The 22,570-nt window shown below is 38.6% G+C and overlaps 2 long non-coding RNA genes across 3 annotated transcripts in view; one reads left to right on the top strand and one right to left on the bottom strand.

The window, feature by feature from the left end:
- The window catches only part of LOC137653234 (uncharacterized), a 39,503-nt gene extending 36,834 nt beyond the window's left edge, over nucleotides 1–2,669 (top strand). Inside the window, exons 3-4 of one of the 2 annotated variants that reach the window (XR_011046438.1) lie at nucleotides 1,924–1,976; nucleotides 2,463–2,669. This is a non-coding gene — a long non-coding RNA (uncharacterized lncRNA). The remainder of the gene's footprint in view (nucleotides 1–1,923; nucleotides 1,977–2,462) is intronic. The other variant, XR_011046437.1, reaches the window with a different exon arrangement.
- Nucleotides 2,670–3,468: 799 nt separating this feature from the next.
- LOC137653233 (uncharacterized) overlaps nucleotides 3,469–22,570 on the bottom strand; it is a 63,552-nt gene continuing 44,450 nt past the window's right edge. The window contains exons 4-6 of the long non-coding RNA XR_011046436.1: nucleotides 7,311–7,551; nucleotides 4,553–4,731; nucleotides 3,469–4,177 (exon numbers count right to left, since the gene is read on the bottom strand). This is a non-coding gene — a long non-coding RNA (uncharacterized lncRNA). The remainder of the gene's footprint in view (nucleotides 4,178–4,552; nucleotides 4,732–7,310; nucleotides 7,552–22,570) is intronic.

Genomic DNA, 22,570 nt, shown 5'->3' with positions numbered 1-22,570 from the left:
TTGCAATTTGGTTTTCGTAAAGGCCTTGGAGCATGTGATGCCCTTAAAATATCCAATGTTGTACAGAAATCCCTTGATTTTGGTCAGAAAGTTCATGTGATTGCCCTTTATTTTAGTGCTGCCTTTGACCATGTTAATTGTGAGACCCTTGTTTTCAAACTCAAACACTTGGGAGTGGGTAGGTCATTTCTCAGCATCATCATTGAATTTTTAAGTAATAGATCGCAAAGAGTCGAGTTGTTGATGGGCACCATAGTGAGTATATGAATGTGATATCTGGTGTTCCTCAGGGTAGTGTTCTTGGCCCATTACTTTTTATGCTACTGTATGTACGCATGACATGGTTTTTCATAGAAAACAAGCTTGTTTCATATTCAAATGATGCTACACTCTTTGCATCGATTCCATTTCCTGAATATAGAGCTTGGGTTGCGGAATCCCATAATAGAGATCTAGCTAATATTAGTGCATGGTGCAAATTATTGGGCATGAAGTTGAATCCTAACAAAACTCAGAAGTATGATTGTAATTAAGTCAAAGGCAGTGACTCCTCAACATCCAGATCTCGGCATTGATAAAGTCTCTTTAACTCTGTACGAGTCTTTAACATTTTGAGTGTGATTCTCTACAGCAAATTTACTTTTGAGAAACACTTAAAGTTATGTCTTCTGCAATTGCACAAAAAAAATTTATTTAGTGTCCTAAGAATTTTAGTGATCAATCTATTCTGAAGAAATTTTTTAATTCATTCATTTTACCTTATTTCGAGTATTGTTTTCCTGTCTGGTTTTCAGCTGCTGATTCTCATCCTAATTTCTTGGAGAGTCACTTATGGTCTATTAAATTTCTTATTCTTTATATAGATATTAAAACTTTTGCACCATTGTTCAATTAGTTTGTTATGCATGTTGTATAAGATATTTCTTAATTCATTTCTTAATTCTTAAAATCCTTTACATTAAAGTCTTCCCAGACAGTTCCATCCTGTTTGTAATACTAGGCATGCAGTTAATTCTAATAGTGAGACCTTTTCCATCCTGAGGCTCAATACTACACAGTACTCTAAGAAATTTTATTCCAGCTATGACCAACTTGTGGAGGGTAGTTGAATCGGTAGAACTTCAAAAGTTCAAACTTGCAGCAAATGTGTTTGTTTTTTAAAATATTTATTGTTCATCATTACACATCGTTTTTTTTTCTGTCCCCCTGAGCTTACAGCATCTTGCTTTTAAGACTAGAGTTGCAGCTTAGCTTGTAATAATAATTGGACACTACAACGCCTCTGCCTATTTACAAGGCAGTTGTACTGTCTTTACCTATTCACTTTGGCTCTTACTACTGTATATAGTACTTGCATTTCTCAGTGTGTGTGAATACCTTCTTAATGGAAGCCTTCCTCCCTCTCCCCCTAAGGAAGATTTCCATTTAAAAGCTTGTATCCGCATAAGAATAAACTAGAAAATTTTAAAGCCAATTTGATTTTTTTCTTGGGTATACTAACCAGTCATTTAAGCATAGGTCCTACTTCAACCACCTAACAAGTCTTTGACCAGAATACTGAAGCCTACCACAAAACCTGTGCACGGGGTTTGCTAGATAACCAGTCGTGGTACAACCTAACCCAATTTTATTAGTCGGGTTATGTAAGATAGAAAATACGAGTAACCTATTTAAAAGACTCTGGTTTGTAGTTAGGAAAAATGCAAATGTAGTTTTTTGTGTGATTTCGTCATTTGATTCATTTTAATGTCATTGTTGTACTGTAATGTTCATGTCAAGTAATCAATCTTCTACAGTGAAAGATTTTAAGTTCTTTTGTTTTACTAAATTCCACATTTTAGTATGATGGAAAAACTAAATTTTATAATACTGATACTAGTTTGATCAGGTTTATTTCAAAGAATTAATATTCTTTACTTTCAGCATGAATGGCATGTGAAATTAACTGATATTATGAAGAATGGTTAATTATGAAGGTCAGTAAATAGTCCTTTTGATTCATGCATTTGTTGACTTCATTAATTCTGTGGTACATTTCACACAAAGCTTAGAACATTGTAGCTGGTATTGCAGTGTTAGCAATAGAAGTAAATGATGGGGCAACAATGCATGTATGTAGTTGCTGACCTTTGAAACATGATAAAAAATTAATTTTACTAGGTGCTTTATGGAGAGAATATTGTACTTGCTTAATAAAATCACTTCATAAATGTAATAAAATCTGATTTTGATCGTTACAAGTTCAGCGACTCTTCTTAGTGTTGCCAAATTTATACCATTTGCCATAAAGTGTTTGTTACAAATAATGTTGTTCATGTCAGATGTCTTCTGAGCTTCACGTGAAGCGTATCAGAATAAATGAAGCAAAGAGTACACGAATTAAGATAGTTACTACTTCTGACCTTGAAAATAACTTCTATATAAAATGCCAGTTGAATTAATAATAACTTATGCATTTATAGAAAAAGCAGTAGCAAGAAACAGAAAAGCCGCAGTAGCAAGAAAGAGAATGCATTTATAGAAAAAGCAGTAGCAAGAAAGAGAAAAGCAGCAGCAGTAGCAAGAAAGAAAGAGAAAAGCAGCAGCAGTAGCAAGAAAGAAAGAGAAAAGCAGCAACAGTAGCAAGAAAGAAAGAGAAAAGCAGCAACAGTAGCAAGAAAGAAAGAGAAAAGCAGCAACAGTAGCAAGAAAGAAAGAGAAAAGCAGCAACAGTAGCAAGAAAGAAAGAGAAAAGCAGCAACAGTAGCAAGAAAGAAAGAGAAAAGCAGCAACAGTAGCAAGAAAGAAAGAGAAAAGCAGCAACAGTAGCAAGAAAGAAAGAGAAAAGCAGCAACAGTAGCAAGAAAGAAAGAGAAAAGCAGCAACAGTAGCAAGAAAGAAAGAGAAAAGCAGCAACAGTAGCAAGAAAGAAAGAGAAAAGCAGCAACAGTAGCAAGAAAGAAAGAGAAAAGCAGCAACAGTAGCAAGAAAGAAAGAGAAAAGCAGCAACAGTAGCAAGAAAGAAAGAGAAAAGCAGCAACAGTAGCAAGAAAGAAAGAGAAAAGCAGCAACAGTAGCAAGAAAGAAAGAGAAAAGCAGCAACAGTAGCAAGAAAGAAAGAGAAAAGCAGCAACAGTAGCAAGAAAGAAAGAGAAAAGCAGCAACAGTAGCAAGAAAGAAAGAGAAAAGCAGCAACAGTAGCAAGAAAGAAAGAGAAAAGCAGCAACAGTAGCAAGAAAGAAAGAGAAAAGCAGCAACAGTAGCAAGAAAGAAAGAGAAAAGCAGCAACAGTAGCAAGAAAGAAAGAGAAAAGCAGCAACAGTAGCAAGAAAGAAAGAGAAAAGCAGCAACAGTAGCAAGAAAGAAAGAGAAAAGCAGCAACAGTAGCAAGAAAGAAAGAGAAAAGCAGCAACAGTAGCAAGAAAGAAAGAGAAAAGCAGCAACAGTAGCAAGAAAGAAAGAGAAAAGCAGCAACAGTAGCAAGAAAGAAAGAGAAAAGCAGCAACAGTAGCAAGAAAGAAAGAGAAAAGCACCAACAGTAGCAAGAAAGAAAGAGAAAAGCACCAACAGTAGCAAGAAAGAAAGAGAAAAGCAGCAACAGTAGCAAGAAAGAAAGAGAAAAGCAGCAACAGTAGCAAGAAAAAGGAATACAGCAGCAGGAGCACTGAGAAAGAGAGAGAAAAGGAAAAGGAGCAGCAGAAAGGGAAAGGAAGCAAGCAAGCAGCAGCAGTAAGAAAAAGGAGAAAGCAGTGGCAGGACTAAAAGAAAGAAAAAGCAGCAGCAGCACTGAGAAAGAAAGAGAAAAGGAAAGGAGCAGCAGAAAGGGAAAATTAGTAATATTAAGAAAGAAAAAAAGAAAAGCAGCAAATGTGTTTTAATACAAAAGTTATTTAATATAAATTAAAAGAGGTGCTGATAATAGACTAGTTTTATTTATTGTTCATCTTGCATTTATTTGCTTCACAACTTAGCAGAAGTCCTCTCTACTCAGAAAATCTTCTTTCATCTCTAATAATAACTGTAATCTCAGATACTTGTCTTCAGCAAGTCATATAGTGTGTTTAACTTCATCAACTGTCATCAACTGCCTTTATTACTCTCGCCTCCCATCTTACAATACTGCCGGTCTTATTACTTTCGCCTCCCATCTTACGATACTGCCGGTCTTGGTTACATTATATGAATAGATCTCTCCTTCCTACAAACAAATATAGTAGAAATTAATGGCCTTACTTACAGAATAAAGTAATTAATTTTTACTCTATATTCTACGTCATTTATGTTCTACGTCATTGTTACACACTATCTATAAGTTACAATCTTTGGTAAAACTCTCCCATAAGTTGAATTAGGTAAAATCCAAACCACTAGCTAAATTTTCTTAAAAACTTCAAGGGCTTTAAATAGTGGTTTGGCATTACATTATTAAATTATTAGTGATGTTCGAAGTTAAATTTGTTACCTCAAAATTCTCTTAATATGATTTTGATTATATTATCTGGCCAGTTTTTTCCAAATTTAATTGGGCTTGGACCAAACAAATTTTAAACATAATACTTAACACTAAACTTACTCCAGTTTATGATAATTTGTAATATACAGCAGGAGCTGAAACTTTATAATCAAATCTTCAAAGCTTACTCGACTTCATCAGGTTTACTGTTGCCAATTCAAACATTTCACAGCCTATACTGTATAGCCAGCCATCCCCAAGGCTAATTAAAAAAGCGGGTCCTCCATATAATCTCGAGCCTAGAAAAGGTAATCAAAATCAATTAGATTAATCACAGGTTGAAGAGATGGTCTACTAGATTGCTCTTGGTGTCAATGTACAAGAGATAAGGTCCAGTAATATTTTGTATAGAATGATATAAAAAGCAAAGATTTTATGCTACTTTATAAATAAATGGGGTATTTTAAGAATGGAAATATGCATTTAAAGTACTTTACAATCTTGTCTGACTAGCATAATGAAAAGAAATGAAGTTTAATTGCAGGGATAATTGGCAAGATGCATGATATTCAGAAATTAAAGGTGAGAATCACTAGATTTATATTGCAGTTATCAAGCGGGAAAATGCTGAAATATACTTTTGTCTTATGATACAAAGGCTGGGAAAAGAAAAACATACCTAAACATTTTTCAAAGTTACACTAAAAGCTCAAAATTTATCCATTTAGTGAAATAAAAATACTTAATTTACATTAAATCATTATTTGTCAGCCATTTTTGTACACATACTCAAGACCTGTCCACCATGCAACACAAATAGCAGGCTTACTTTCCAGACCTGCTTGAGCAGTTGAGGAGAACTTAAAAACAAATACCAAGGAAAAACCATTAGGGTAAGACAAGTACAATTGAACCTTGTACATTTAACATACCAAGGTCCTTAGACAATAATCAACAATGCACTGATAACTGCACAACATGCATCACACTGTTCAAGCAAAAGAGAGCTATGGTGTCATCCTGTTGAGAATCCTGGTTCAGATATTTTTTTTAATTATAATTATTACTTGCTAAGCTACAACCCCAGTTGGAAAAGCAGAATGCTATAAGCCCAGGGGCTCCAATAAGGAAAATAGCACAGGAAAACTAAAATATCTTACGAACAGTAACAACATTGAAATAAATATTTCTTAAATTATAAAAACTAACAAAACCAGAGGAAGAGAAATAAGATAGAATAGTGTGCCCGAGTGTACCCTCACGCAAGAGCTCTCTAACCCAAGACAGTGGGAGACCATGTACAGAGGATATGTCACTACCCAAGACTAGAGAACAATGGCTTAATTTTGGAGTGTCCTTCTAGAAGAGCTACTGACGGCTAAGGTCTTTCTTCTACCCTTACCACGAGAAAGTAGCCACTAAACAATTACAGTGCAGTAGTTAACCCCTTGGGCAAAGAAGATTTGTTTGATAATCACAGTGTTGTCAGGTATATGAGGACAGAGGAGAATCTGTAAAGAATAGGCCTGACTAATCGGTGTATGTGTAGGAAAAGGGAAAGTGAATCGTAACCAGAAAGAAGGATCCAATGTAGTATTTTCTGGCCAGTCAAAGGACCCCATAACTCTCTAGCGGTAGTATCTCAACGGGCAGCTGGTGCCCTGGTCAACCTACTACCTGATGCAATGTCTTATTGACTTAATTAGATAGTGTGTATGATAAATATTACTTTCTATTTAAGCCTACTTTTATATTAGGACATATACAATATATCTAACTAATATCCTGTAATTACACAATATATAAACCCATATGCATAGTGTTAAATTGAAATGGCTAAAATCCTAAATTTCAAAAGAATGTATACTAACTATACAGCATCAAAATCTTTCATTTTAAAACTACAACACAAAAAAATTAACATTTGGCAAGTGATTAGAATTTGCTTGATGTATTATCATATAACCCAACTCCTACGCATCTACTGTAGAATACTGTATTCAAATACAGTACTACACATCAAGTCATCCTTCAGTAAATAATCAATATTGTTCTCATTACCTTAATTCCTGCTGTCATATAAGCAAAAATGTTAAGAGCAGTACGATAGACTGAACGCTAGCATTTGAAAACCGACCTAAAATTTCTTCCCAACTGTCTGTATGGCATCTTATAGACTTGGTAAAATTAAACTGACATTTATTGCAGAGTTTACTAGACATTTCAGTTTTTTCCAAGAAATGCATTTTAACGTTATAACTAATTAATTGCATAGCCTACTACTAAAACTCACTTGTTCAAATTTGCTATTTATATGTAATTTACATATATATATGCCTGATTCCTAATTCAAGTTACACCAGTTCAAAGAATGGAATGGGGCTATATAATCCAGCACTGTGTCCTGTGAGGCAACTCTGCATTTAATTGCAACTAGAAGAAAACCCTGTACTGTAGTTGGTAAAAGGAAAAGTTAGAAGAGGTTGGACATTAAAACAAAAAGCAAGCAGAAACAGAGAGCAAGAGGATTCACCAGTCCAAAGTTAGCACTTTTAGTCTGGTAAAATATGCTAAATTGAAATATTGCTAAACTGGGGAAGAGTAAAATTCTGCTTAATAGGTAAGAATAAGACTGCTAAATTGGTCAAGATTAAGATTCTGCTAAATTGGTAAAGACTAAGAATACCAAACAAGATTCTGCTTAACAGGTAAAAATAAAACTGATAAAAAATAACATTATGCTAAAAGGGTAAGGAATAAGTTCTGCTTAACTGATAAAAGATAGAAGATTCTGCTATACCAATAAAACCCAGCTAAATGGTTAAAGACAAAAAGTAAAGCAAAGATTCTGCTAAATCAGTGTTAGTTACGCACGTACCGAGACTTTTTATTCGATGGCACACCTGTCTCTTACTTGATTTATTCATTAGCGTTCTTTACGTATTACAACGGATTTGATTTCTCCATGATCTTGCATTGTCTGACGTCTCCATTGATGCAGATGGGTTTCAATTCTTCAAAATCCTCATATGTCAAATGATGACGTAGTCTTTGGACTTCCAATTAATATCCTTCCATATTCTCAAGATATGAAAAAAAGGAACAGGAACCCCCATAACCTGTAAATAAGAAAAAAAAAAAAGTTTCAAATTTAGCATTACAGTATATATATGATTTTGTTCTTGTTCTAAGACATTTTGATCTCTAATACATTAGTATTGAATTGATCAAAGTTGTATAAAGAATTTTAAAAAGTATTTGACAACTGACTACATAAAATAAGTATCCAAACCAATCGCTGAATTATCTTTAAATTACTTCAGTTATGTAACAAATTCTAGTACATCCATGAAGTATACAGTATGCCAGCACCATTTTACTATTGGCCTTTACTACAAACCATGCCTTTCAGGTCATTAATTTAAGCTTTAAAACTAACAGTACATTTAATCCCTCAAATTTGTATCACCACTAATTCCAAGTCTCAAGAGTCCTTTATTTCTATCCCTTAAAAACAAAAGATTTAAAATTCTTGATCGATATAAACTATTTAAATAAACTTTTTCCTTAAATTCTTTCCTATCCAAATTTTTCCCAGATGATTTTCAGACAATCTCACTGGTTCGTACTCTGCAAATCTTCAACAATCAGACTAACAAATGGCACCAATTAAACTAATATGAAGTAGGAACTACGCAGTTTGTCTTGCATTTATTAAATGGGTTACTCCTAGCTTAATTTTCTACGACCACAAAAAGAAAATGGGTATTTTATAATTTCTTACTAGGAAAGGCCACTATAAGGGGACAATGCAATTTACTTGAATGGCTTACATTATACTGGTCAAAGATATAGGGTGGTTGATGCAGAAATTTTGATTAAATGACTTTGGTTTGTATAGTTAGGAAAAATACATATTATAAAAATGTTTAGCTTATTCCTACACAGATAAAATCATCTCATTCAAATATAAGTCTTCCTTAAGGGGGGAAGGAGTCTCCGCTAAGAGTTATTTAACATTTACAGCTACTATAAGTCAGTAAAGTAAAAAGGGTTGATAAATTGGGGCTCTTTTAGCCTCCTCGTAAAGTGGCAAAGCTGAAACATCCAATCCTTTTAGGTGTAGTCTGAGACAGCAGTGAAAGCCATATGAACATGTCAGAATAATGTATTACAGTACAGTAATGCCTCAACGTTCTGGAGTGGCTTTCGTTTCATGAAATTTTCGTGTTTGGTCACATTTTACATGTAAACACCACAAACTTCATAATAAAGCTACAATATAACCACAATGAAATACTGTACAGTCAAATAAATTTGAACCATTCAATATACCAAAATTAACTGTTAAAACCTGTAAATTTAATATTTATTAGAACAAGGCAATAGCATATGGAAAATAATACAATACATACAGTACAATACTGTATATATGCAAAATATACAGTACTACATGTACTGTACTAATATATTTTCTGGGTCGACCTGTGACGGCCAGTGAAAAGGGTCCTTCTTTACACTTTTCTAATATAAATCTTCCAAATATACTAGAGAAAGATAAAAGCATGGAATGCAGAGGTTACTACCCTCGCGCGATCACCTTGTGGGTGTCGTGTATACAACAAGGGCGTGTGAAAACCACTATTCACAGGCTGTCTTCCATTTAGATAATCCCTTCATCAGAGGAGAGGGCCGTGACAGGCCCTAGAGAACACAGTTGGACTACCCCACCGACACCTACTACTCGCGCCCTCCAGGTCATCCTTCTGCAAGAACATATGACTTGGCAAGGAAAGGGTGGGTCCGAACAAAAATAACCGGGAAGGGTTTCACCGGGCGTCACAGGTCTCTCCCCAGAAATAGAGTTTTCCTACGTCAAAATCCATTTTCTGGGTCGACCTGTGACGGCCGGTGAAAATGTACCAGAGAATGCCTTCCAAGCCCAATAAAGTAATAACATGATGCGGAGAATACAATCACCATGTACGATAATAATATACTGTAATATAATAATGTAAGAAACGTCCAATTACCAACCTAGCCAAATGACATAGGGAACGTAAGGCTAAATAACTAAGACGACAAGGAATCAACTGTGTCGAATCGCAAAAGGCATCAAACCTTACTTGTCTAAGCATATCTAAACATTAAAGGAACGGTAACTACAATAACAGTTAAACCATAGGAATTAAACATGGCAAATATCATAGGGCTAACGAACTACCCAGGAGAGTGGTGACGTGGTGTGAGTGGCGGGTAGGAGGGAGAAGAGAAGAGATGGAAGAAAGGAAGAAGCCGAGATTAATGGGGAGGGAAAAGGCTCCCCGCTGCCATCGTCGGGTATTTAAGGGCCTGTAAGATCTTTAGATAGTGGCGTTTGACAACCATAGGGGATTTCCAACCCGTATATTTTTTAAAAATCATCAAAGTCCCTGTTCTGGAAGTAATTGATGGAGGTATCTACTGTCCGTATATCATGAGCCTGGGGAAATGATTCCGGATTAGTATGTTTAAAGAAGTAAGAGGATTTGTTGCCTGATACCGTGAATGGAAATAGTACCTCCTTGTTCCCCGATAACCAAGGGGCCAGACGAGCGGGTGGCAGTTCTAGCTAAAAAAGGCCTTGAGAGTAGTGACTGGACACAGAGAAAAGATCCTGGGGAAGAAGAATAATCTTCCGAGGGTAGCACCTATTTTGCGGATCCTCATTTCTTAGCTTGGAAAGCATGTCTGGAAAAGGAGTACTTCGGCTGAAGGGAGGAAATTATGTTTTCCGGGTTCGTGAGAGAGCTGCTAGTTCTGATATTCCATCACCTGAGGCCTAAGCCGTTAGAAATAAAGTCTTCCTAAGAAGAGTGATATAAGAGCAGGATTCATTGTCCGTGTCCGGCGCAAGTTTTGAGGACACCGTTCATAGACCAGAGTCCTTTTGTGGCCGAACCGAAGGTCAAAGCCTAGCACGTTTTTGGAATAGATGAGACATAGGAATCAGCTAGGTTAATGTTAAACCCAACAAGGAAGATCTTCTTCAAAGCTGACTTGATGGTGGTTAAAGTGCTAACTTTTAGGCCTTTGCCAAATAGGAACCTCAAGAAAGAGATGGCTATATTCGGAGACATACGAGTATGGTCTGAACTTAGGGAATCTGCTAGTTGTTAACGGCCGAATCATATTGGCGAATTGTCGAGTCCCTTTTGTCTGATTCGATGAAGAGATCGTTTTCCGGTTCAATGTTCGCGTCTCTACGAGCTGCAAACTTCCTGTAGTCCACAAAGTTAGAGTTTTGGCTATCCTTGAGCAATCTGACACTGAGTTTGGATTACTTGAGTCAGTTTGGGGAACGGGATCCGGAAGGGACAGAGTTTCAACTTGAGGAGGAGAGGAAACCAACTGTTCTTGGCCAGTGAGGTGGTACTAAAGCCACTGCCCCCCCGGAAGGAGCGTAGTTTGTGTAAAAGTCTCATTAGAAGATTCACTGGGGGAAATAAGTAAACCTTCTTCTAATGGTTCCTGAGTATCCACCGGAATGAAATTATGTCTAGAGACCATTCTGACCAGTGGTTTCGTCCTGGCTAGTGAGTCCGCTCTCACATTCTGGACTCCCGCTAGGCGAGTTACTGACAGGATCCAGTTCTTTCTGTTGGCCAGGGGAAGATAGTGACCAGGATCCGATTCAGGTTGGGTGACTTGGATCCTCCCCTGTTGACGCAGTGTACTACGTCAGTGCTGTCTGACACTACTCTGATGTGGCTCGACCTCGGAGGAGAGACTCTCTTCAGGGTCAAGAACACTGCCATGGCTTCGAGAACATTGATATGGGACTGTTTCATGGCGGGTGACCAAGACCCCTGAAACATCTGATGTTCGGAGTAATCCCCCCATCCACTTAGAGGCGCGGCTGTATGGAATGTCTCTTGTGGAGGTGGGAATTGTAGAGGAACCGATTTGGAGAGGTTCTTCGGTTCGGACCATGGGCGTAGTCTCATTTTCAAGATAGAGGGGATCTCCTCGAGACCTTGTCTCTTAAAGGTACTGTAGCTCTCTTTCTCCTAACTCGATTGATGTCTTTGAATTTGGCTTTTAATAGGAGACCTGTTATTGAAGTGAATTGGAGAAGGCCGATGATACTTTAAGGTTCTTCTGGACATCTGTTTGTGTTTGAGAAAATTCTTGATCTTGGAAGCTATTCCTCTTACCCTTTTGGAAGGGAGAGACAACGTGTGCTTCGAAAGGTCCCACTGAATGTCTAACCATTCTAAGTGGCCTGATGGTTGCAGGCGAGACTTTTGGAGATTGACCCGAAATCACAGGTTGTCGAGAAATCGAAGTACTTCCTTCGTAGCTCTGTTGCCTTCTATGGCCGACCGGGCCCAAATGGGCCAACCGTCCAGATAAGCAATGATCTGTATCTCTTGGTTCCTGAGTTGTTCTAACACTCTCTCTCCAGTTTCGTGAATATCCTGGGATCAATGTTGAGGCCGAAAAGCATGTCTTGAACGCAAAGGCTTTCCTGCCTAGGCGGAAACCCAGATAAGAAGAGAAGTTTCGAGCTATAGGCACATGATAATAGTCGTCGGTAAGATCGACAGAGGTGGTGACGGCCCCACGGGGAAGTAAGGTCCGTACCTGAGAGATAGTCAACATCCGGAACTTGTCGCAGAGAATGTAAGAGTTTAGCTTTGACAAGTCCTGGTCCACTCTCAATGCTGACAAGCCTTTCTTCGGAATTGTGAACAGGCGCCTTGGAACTTCGGTAATCGGTCCCGTTTGAGTAACTCTGTAGTCTCTCCCCAGAAATAGATTTTTCCTTCGTCAAAATCCCTTTACCCTTGCTATAAAAAGATTTTCTAGTGGTAACCCATTCATCAGCACCACAGAGGGACCACAGACTCCCAGAGAAGTGGAATAATGCTGGTTGTGCCGCTTTCATCTCCAAGAAATTGAAGTGAAAGGCCTTGTCTTTGTGACCATAGACCTGAGATTTGCTACTTTTCTAGGTAAGCAATCCCACCCTTGGTGAGAAGCCTCAGAAAACAGAGGAGGGGGGGGGGAGAGTTGGATGTCAGACCACCGGTTCTTCAGAGCCCACTGCACCGAGTTAAGATGCATCCTCCTGAAAAGGATCAGCATCTCCCTGTGATGAGAGGTCCTAGGAGCAGTTCATAAGTGGGCAGGAAGCGACTTCCCTTCCAGGAAGTCTTTGCTATCATCCCAAACCTTAGAACCCTGTCTCGGAGGGAAATGTTCTAGCTGGGACAGAGTTAATGTCCATGCCCAGGTACCTGATGGATTGTTGAGGAACATGACTGACTTTTCTAGTTTGAGTTTGATTCCCAACAGTGCAGAAGTCAAGGAGGAGAATCCAGTGCTTTATAAACAAGGATCAGGATCAGGACTGCTAGAAGCAGCCAGTCGTCCATGCACCTCAACACCTTGATGCCCATGGCATGAGCCCAGGCTGAGACAAGGGCAAAGATTCTGGTGAAGACCTAAGCATAGCGCCCTGAATTGAAAGATCCTGTCTCGAAGGAAACCTTAGGTACTTCCTTTAGGTAAAATGGTCGGCGACTTGAAAGCAAGAGTCATTCAGGTTTACAGTCAGGAGGAAGTTGTTCTTCCTGATGGCCTGAAGAACAGTGGCTGGTGTCTCCATTTGGAATATTGTTTGGAGAACAAACAAATGCAAACGAGATAGGTCTACGAGTCTCTTCAACCATCAGTCAGCTTTTCTACTAGATATAAATTGGTGATGAAGCCTGGGTAGTTAGTGACATACTCCACTAAGAGAAGGTCCTTTACCGATCCTCTTGAACAATACCGTTGGACTAAAAATCTAAATTGGGAGAGGTAGACAGTCTATGAACGAGACGCGGTACCCTGAGCATAGAACCTATCATCCAGGGATCAGCCCCGAATGACTGCCACCCAATCCAATGGCTTTGCAAGAATCCCTACTAGTGGTAAGTTGGGGGATATGCCCTCCCTAGCAAGGGCTCTGCAACTGCGACCCCTACAGCAAAAGGTGGGTTTGGGGGGCTGTCTTCCAGGATGTTGGAACTCTAGGGAGGAATTAGCTCCCTCTCCTGAGAGGAGAGGGGGGGGGGGGGGGCTGCTTAAAGGCATGTTTCGCTGGGGTTGCCGCTGATCTCTTCAGAGAAGCTTGTCCCATTATATCACTTTCTTTATGGCTGTGACCACATCTCTGAAGGAGGGGAAAGAGATGGAGAACTCAAAAGATCAGAGTTCCTAAGGACAGCACGTCTCCCTAGGGAATAAGTTTCGAGCATCTAGCCAAGACCGCATCAAGTCTTATTAAGATACAATTAGCCCACAGGGAGACAGTTAGTGCAAAAAAAATTCTAGGGCTTTGGTACCTGACCATAAGAATTTTCAAATTGTTTCAGGGTGTATTCGTCCGCAAGATTCTCTGTTACAGCAAAGCATGAAGCCACTCAAGACCAATGGTCACACCAGGAACAAGTTTGAATAGCTGACATAGCAGCAACTTCTATATTGATCATCATTGTTCCTGAAAACAGAGGAAAGGTTAAGTAATCTCTCAGATGGGAAGGAAGTACCATGCTAGCAATGTCCGTGTCTAAAGGGAGTGGGCTCAGGAATGCAGCAGAGTGTACAGTACATAAAATCTTCTCTGGCAAGAAAGGGCTAAGGGAAGTAACTGAGGACCTACTTTACTAGCCTTTAAAGGGAGCATTTGAAAAAGAAAGTTAACTTTTTTTTTTCTTTTGCATGAATCCATTTGAATTTCAGGGCATGGGTCAGTATTCACATTTTGTTTGTCCTCACCCCCTTTTGCATGTACCCACACCCCACTAAAAATGCTTTAAAAATGACTGTCGTAACTGTTACAAACTATGGCTGAAATGTATATGGTAGATAGATGATATAAATTGGAATCAAGAAATAGCCTTTTTTCTTTGGATATTTAATTTTTAACAAATATCTTTGCATTTTTAGAAAAAAAACAAGGATAGATTTATTGGAAAAATTAACTTAAAAAATGTTTGGGGGACAAAATGAAAATAGCATTTAGTAGACTAGCTTTCATTTGCTTTTTGTTTCCTTGAGATAGGTGAAATCGTTAGTTCAGAGTAAAGGTGAAGTTGTTACAAAAGTGTGAGTCTCCATATGTGAAATAGTAAAAACATTTACATTTAAATTTTTCATCAAACACTATCCTTCAAGAGTTTCCTGCTGCTGAGACTTGCATATTAAACAAGTCCAGTGTCTCCCTAGTTTCATCAGAGAGGACCACATCGAACCTATGCCTAAAACAGAGATTGAGGGAAGATAAAATCAATCGCACAGTCTTAACAATTTGCGTGTGAGGCAGCTCATCCAATCCATCTAAACGCTGGATCAAACTCAATCTCAATACATTGACACTTCTGAGCCAGACATTGGGACCTCAATGGGGGCTACTTCAGCCGAGCTTGTGCTCGCACACGCAGCGAGGTTCTCAGAGTGTCCTTAATAGTAATAACATCCTGGTCAACTGGTGATTTCCAATTTTGGAATGATTGATTATTCCATCTTAATGGATACATTCAGTGAAAGAAAATAGGCAGCAGAGAAGGACTGGAAGGAGTCCAGCTCACTCCTGTCATAAAACTACTATCTCTAGCAGCTTAGGAGGGAGAAAGGAAATTCCTCGACAAAACCACCTTTGCGAGGAGAAGGATTTCTCTACGGCAGATAATCTGGTGTGCCTTTTACGCGGACCGTACCTACGACACTTGAACAAGGTCATATGCCTCGGAGAGGGGCGTTACCCTTGGAAAATGGAAAAAGATTCTGGCAGCCTTTTCCATCCTTGAACCTGAAAAGAAGACTCCTGCCATTCTAGAGAAGGATTTAAAAACATTAAGCAGAGTACCAGGGTTAAGCAAAGTAACAGGTTTGTGAGAATAGCTAATGGCTCTACTCTCTTCCCTTTTCTCAACTTGGGTAATTCTTCCATCAAGTCTTCATAACCTATTTTCTACCCTCATTCCCAATACTCATTTCTGTCTCCTATGCATTTGTTAGATTATTCTCTGGTACTCCTAAATCATTCATACTGTTGTCCCTATTTCTATGAACCTCAGACAATCATTCTTTTTCTGTTACTTTACCCTGAACTCTTGTGATAGGTATCCTAGCTACCTCTCCCTCAATGAACTACCATGTTTTACTAGGACTGTCTTACCCAACACCCCTACCTCAGCAGGCCATCTCCATTCTTTTTCAGTGTCTGGTAAAACACCTCATCTCCAACTGTTTCCTCAAGTTCATGTTCTCTAACATTTATATCGAAAGCGATTAGTTTGCTGCAAGACTATCTTTAATAAAATCCTCTCTAGCCTTGTGTACAGCATTCAATGTACAGTGAACCCTCACTGCTTCGCGGTTCGACAATCGCGGATTCACCACTTCGCGGGGTTTTCCCATAACCCATATATATACAGTAGGGTCCCGAATTATGCGAGAATTTGGTCGATTAATGACCTCGTGTAAATGGAAAATCGCGAATTTCGAAACACACAACTAACAGAAATAATTCCATTTTGGCCATGGCAACCAGCAATTTGCCTATTCAAATGTGTTTACTACCCATTTCCAATACTTTCTTTGTACTATACTGTATTTCTTTATAATATCAAATTGTTTTTGTAAATAAATAAAACATTTAATATACTTTAAAGTTCTAATAACTTGAAAAATGGTTAAAATTATAACCAGGATAGGTGTAAACACCATATATTTCCCGTTACAACACAACCCAAAATACAGACAAATTTTAATGTTTGTCATATCTATTGTAAAATACAACTGGTGAATAGCAAAACCATCACTCTATAGACTAGCTTGTTGTATGATTGAAAATCCAGAATTATCAAAATAAAGGCGATTTTATATCATGCGTTTCCTAAACACGCTAAAAAGCAGAATAGAAAACGACAACCAATGTTTTGTTTACGTTTAACTCTGATCACAACGAAGAAACAGACGCATTTATACATCTGTGTTTTTGAATTGACAGCAATTTTACCAAGTATAGATTATATGTTGAATTTGTTATTACCAATGTTCTAATTATTTTTTTATTAGAACTTTCAAATAAATGAAATGAATGCCATTTATGAAATGTTTTTCTTTATGATGCCGCCTGAAACGGAAACCTTCCATTTGTTTACGCTCCATCTTCGATCATAATAAACAAACGAATGCATTAAACACACATGATCTAAGTCATAACTATTGATATTACAAACATTTAGTAAACATTGTTATTACAAATATTTTACTTACCTTATCCATATAAATTCCTAAATTCGTAGCAAAGCTGGAAATTTTTTTTTCCTTATGCGTTTAATCCACAATAGCAAACTGCCGCTAATGACAGAGTGATAACTTACGATAATTCTAAACTGTTACGAAAGATAATTGTCCTTTCCATATCCAAAATACTTTTCCTAACTTCAGTTATAAGTCAACTTGTACCCACCTCAATTATGGATCCATATGCAAAAAAGGTAAAGAAGAAAGTACTAGGCCTATTTTTAAAGTCACCGAACAATTAGGTTACCGCTATAACGTTCGATGAGAGAGAGAGAGAGAGAGAGAGAGAGAGAGAGAGAGAGAGAGGGGAGAGAGAGAGAGAGAGGGGGGTGGTTTTAAAGTACTAAACAATAAATATGATAGGTTATAACACATTGGTGTTTATGTAATATTAACTGTATAGATGGTTTGAATAAGTTAAGAAATGGGTGTAAACAATTCTTTGTTATTGTATTCGCGCGGAAGCTAGACATCAGCTGATGTGATCACAGCCAAAAGTAAAACAAAAATAAGGCAGCAATACTCGATTTTTAAAACACACCCAAAATTTAACAACATAAGTACATGTTTTATTATAGCGCAATTGACATTTAAAGAGTAAAAATTTTCTGGAATAGAATGGTGTTTCCTAAAAAATAGTGGTTTGCGGACGAAATCGGTTACCGTATTTTAAGCTATGATTGAAATGGATGTATACACGGTATAATTTTTTCGTTTTGTAATTAATTGACACTTCAAGAAAACCGATTTTGGTTTCTTCATCTATTTGTAAGTATTGTATAACGAGAGAGAGAGAGAGAGAGAGAGAGAGAGAGAGAGAGAGAGAGAGAGAGAGAGAGAGAGAGAGAGAGAGAGAGAGAGAGATATATTAGGACGCAGAAGGTTACAGACCTAGAACAGGGGAGGATGAAGGTGGGGGGAGTGAAAAGATAGGCTGGGTGGACTCGCAGGGGAGACGGTAGGAGACGGGGGAAGGGGGGATTTGGTTGCCAGTGGCTAAAAATAGATTCTGAAAGACGGTAAAGGGAAAAACGAATCCCATCGAATAAACAGAATAAGGAAAGGGAATAAGATCCAGAGGAATAATAGATATAATGGAATGAAAATGACTAGATGGTGTTAGTTGTGATAAGAATAATTTAGATATTTGAAATAAGAGTGTCTGAGGAGGTATAGAAGGAATTCGTGATAAATATAGAGGAATATCAAAGGATACAGTTAGTTTGCATTAAAGGGTTTGTTATCGTTTATCGGCAGTGAATAGCCTAAACTTCGGTAACGAGTCGTCAATATTTTGTCATATTTTAAACAGTATACATTTGATTTGCAAACATTGGTTTTGAAGAGCAGACGGTAAAATAAAATCTAAAGAGAGAGAGAGAGAGAGAGAGAGAGAGAGAGAGAGAGAGAGAGAGATTTCTGCCATCAAATCTCTCTCTCTCTCTCTCTAGATTTTATTTTACCGTCTGCTCTTCAAAACCAATGTTTGCAAATCAAATGTATAGCCTACTGTTTAAAATATGACCAAATATTGACGACTCGTTACCGAAGTTTAGGCTATTCACTGCCGATAAACGAACCCAGTCTACTCGTGAAAACCTTGAACGCCCAGAGGGAAAAATAAGGCTTTTAAATATACTGTACTAAACAAAAATAATGCTTTAATATACCATCATTAACACTACCATTACAATTATCGTAAGGTTGGAGAAAGATAAAGATTGCCGAGAACGTAACCACATTTCTGTTTACATTTTGTCAGCTGGACTCGCACAGTTAACAGTTGATTTCATTGTTGTGGAATTTTATCCTTAAATAGGCTATTCATCATGAAATTATGTTAATGAAATGTAATGTTAATATTGTTTTGTAACATTTATTATAAATCACCGTATTTAGGGCTACCAATATACTTAAAAAGACTATAGATTTAATACATTTTGTAGTGCTTGACTCGCGAACTTTGAACAGCCTCGTGGATACAGAAAATTTATTTTTGAAAAATAGCGATCGTGGAAAAGGGGAATCGTGTAATTCGAACACGCTTAATTCGGGACCCTACTGTATACATATCGCGGATTTTCCGGAAAATTCGAAAATACCGCGAAATCTGAAGACAACCAAATACGATATTTTGTTACCTGTAATTCCATTAATACTGTAATTAGTAATATCTGCTCTTACTGATTGTTCATTGCATTACATATGATATATAATTCAGCACAGAAAGAAATAAAACACGAAAAGAGAATGTGATCATACGATAATTCAGTACGTAGTAAAATTAAATCGAACATGAAACGCAAATCAGATGCAGTCATACCATATTAGAATGGTGTGTACTGTAATGGATGTGCTTCTTTTCCATGAATCTTTTGTATGTATACGTACGTAGTACAGTACTGCATCCAATAATATTCTTTGTTGCAAAAATCACATTTCGAATAAGCGTACGAGAGAGAGAGAGAGAGAGAGAGAGAGAGAGAGAGAGAGAGAGAGAGAGAGAGAGAGAAGAGAGAGAGAGAGAGAGAGAGAGAGAGAGAGGCGTACAATAGCGTACGTAAATTTTTATTATTATTGTTATTATTATTATTATTGTTGTTGTTAATAAAATTATTATTGTTATTATTATTATCATTATTATTATTATTATTACTGTACAGTATTATTATCATTATTTATTATTATTACGGTATTGTACTTAATCTACGTACGTTCAGTATGCGCGGGGCATCTTCTATGAGTAACCAACGCATCATAGTACTGTAAGACGGGTTGTGATTGGTTCAAGCGCTGATAGATGACGAATCAGAACTCAAGTTTTGTTATCTAGCCTGTGATTGGTGTTTTGCCCGCATCTTCTACCCGCAACATCAAAGTTCTCGCGGGGCTGGATCGTTCACTTTCTCTTTCCGCGTATCGCTGAGTAGACGTTCTTAAGTTTGTGAAGTTTAATCTGTGCTGTGTGCAACTGTTTTAAGTTGAACTTTTTGTTGAACTTTCTGTTAAATCCTACTGTACAATGGCTCCCAAGCGTTCTGCTTCTAGTAAGGCTGGTAGTGAGCCTAAACGCCACCGAAGGATGATGACGATAGCTGAGAAGGTTACGCTTCTCGACATGTTAAAAGATGGTAGAAGTTACGCGGCCGCCGGCCGCCATTTTGGCATCAACGAATCCACCGTTCACTATATCAAAAAGGACGAGGCGAACATTAGAAAGACGGCTGCAATCACCTTTAGCAGATCAGCGAAGCGAGTCGTTACAACGCGTAATAAAACGATCGTACGCATGGAAGGTGCTTTAGCTGTGTGGATTGCCGACTGCCGGAAGAAGAACATAGCCTTGGATACGAACACCATCCAAACAAAGGCTTTGAGTTTATATGAGAATTTTGCTGCAAAGGAACCTAAAGACGACGACGGCAACCATGCTGAAGATGATGATGATGCAGATGATCCTCAACAAGGGACATCCACTGATTCCCAGCCTCAGAAACGTTTTTTCCGCAAGCAAAGGATGGTTCGCGAAGTTTCAGAAACGCTTCGCCCTGAAAAGCGTTTCCCTGCATGGGGAGTCTGCTTCCGCTGACACTGCCGCTGCTGAAACTTACGTGAACCAGACGTTCAAGAATATTATCGCCGAAGGTGGATACACGCCGGAACAAGTCTTTAATATGGATGAGACTGGCTTGTTTTGGAAGAGAATGCCGTCGCGAACTTTCCTGTTCAAAGAGGAAGCCAAAGCCTCTGGCTTTAAGGCATTCAAGGATCGCGTTACCCTCGTGATGTGTGGCAATGCTGCTGGATTTTTGTTAAAGCCGGGGCTTATTTATAAGTCGAAAAATCCTCGCGCTTTGAAAAATAAAAATAAGAATCTCCTTCCCGTGTACTGGATGCATAATCAAAAAGCATGGATTACGAAGATGCTGACCTCCAACTGGTTCCACCAGTGTTTCATCCCGCAAGTCCATGAATATCTCTTAGAGAAGGGCTTGCCATTCAAGATCCTTCTCCTTATGGATAACGCTGGTGGACACGCAACTGACCTGTCGCGTGAGGGCGTTCAGGTTGAGTTCCTGCCACCCAACACCACGTCATTAATTCAACCGATGGACCAGGGGGTTATCAGGGCGTTCAAGGCCCTCTACACGAAGAATACCTTGGCGGACCTCGTTGCGTGTGTGGATGCTGCCCAAGATGACGAGGATGAAGATTTCAACTTGAAGGCGTACTGGCGGCAGTACACCATAGCCACGTGCCTGCAGAATATTCAGAAGGCACTTCAAGAGATGAAACCTGCAACCGTGAATGCGAGCTGGAAGAAGCTGTGGCCCGATATTGTTTACGACGACAAGGGATTTACTCCGTCGGAAATCCAACACTCTGCAATACGGAAATCTGTGCAGTTGGCTGCCATAATTGGAGGTGACGGTTGTTTTGGCGACATGACGACTGAAGACGTCGACGAGTTGTTGGACTGCCATTCCCAGCCCCTAACTGACGTAGACCTCGAAGACCTGACGAAATCGGCAAGTGAGGAAGAGAGTGATACCCAGGAAGAGACCCAAGAAAATGTCGAAGAAACGGGCTTAACATTAGAACGGCTTGCCAAGTTCTGCAACCATATCAAGGAGGCGAAAGAAATGTTACAAGAGTGGGACGAGGATATGGTTCGCTCGATGCAATTCTCCAACAAGGTCGATGACATCATGACTCCCTACAGGATGCTCTTGGATCGAAAAAAGAAGCAGCGGCAACAACTTCCGATCACAATGTTCTTCCAGCCTCGCAAAAAAGAGCCAGTTCCTCCTGCTAGTACGCCTTCGGAAGAAATTGAAGAAGTTTCCCAGGAAGAAGTTGAAGAGGTGTCCCAGGAAAAGACACCTCCGTCTGAAGAGACGTAAAATACTATCATTGACTGCACAGTAGAACACATCATCAGCTTCATCATCATCATTTCTACTGTGCAGCAAATTCATCGCCATCACCATTCAAGTTTTTCTTCAACTTCTTTCGTGGTGAGTACAGTAACAATCTTTATTTTTTACTTTAATATTCTTACTGCCTGTTTTATAGTTTAGTAATGTACGTACTGTATGCATCAAGTTAAAGGGAAGGTTTTAAAAGTCTACATGTTGTAACCTATCATATTTTTTTTGTTTAAAATTTACATTTACGTACGTAAAACAAAATCAATCAATCAATCAATATCTCTCTCTCTCTCTCTCTCTCTCTCTCTCTCTCTCTCTCTCTCTCTCTCTCTCTCTCTCTCTCTCTCGCTCTCTCTCTTAAATTGTTTTCCTGCTTTGCTACGTACAATACTGTATGTGCTGTACAGTACTGTATGATTTTATATACAGTAGATACGGTAAATTATATTTGTAAGGTAACATATTTTCTGGGTCTATCTGTGGCGCTGGGTGAAAAGAGTCCTTCTTATATACCTTTTCTGATAAAACCTTCCAATTATACCAGAGAAAGATAAAAGCATGGAATGCTGAGGTTACAACCCTCGCGCGAGCACCTTTAGGGTGTCGTGTATAAAGCAAAGGCGCGTGAAATCCACTATTCACAGGTTGTCTTCCATTTAGTTAATTCCTTCGTCAAAGGGATGGGCCGATACAAAGGCCCTTGCCAACCACCAGCGCCACACCACCCACGCCACGACGCGAGCGCCATCTGAACCACATCCTTCTTTTTGGACTGATAGAATAGTGTGTAATTTGTGGTGCTCTCGATCGTTTTTAACAGTCATGGATTTATTTTGTCATGTCCGAAGCTCCATCTTCACACATT

Source organism: Palaemon carinicauda, chromosome 14 (genome assembly GCF_036898095.1).
Source record: "Palaemon carinicauda isolate YSFRI2023 chromosome 14, ASM3689809v2, whole genome shotgun sequence".
Taxonomy (NCBI): Eukaryota; Metazoa; Arthropoda; class Malacostraca; order Decapoda; family Palaemonidae; genus Palaemon; species Palaemon carinicauda.
This window is presented reverse-complemented; position numbering and strand designations above follow the sequence as displayed.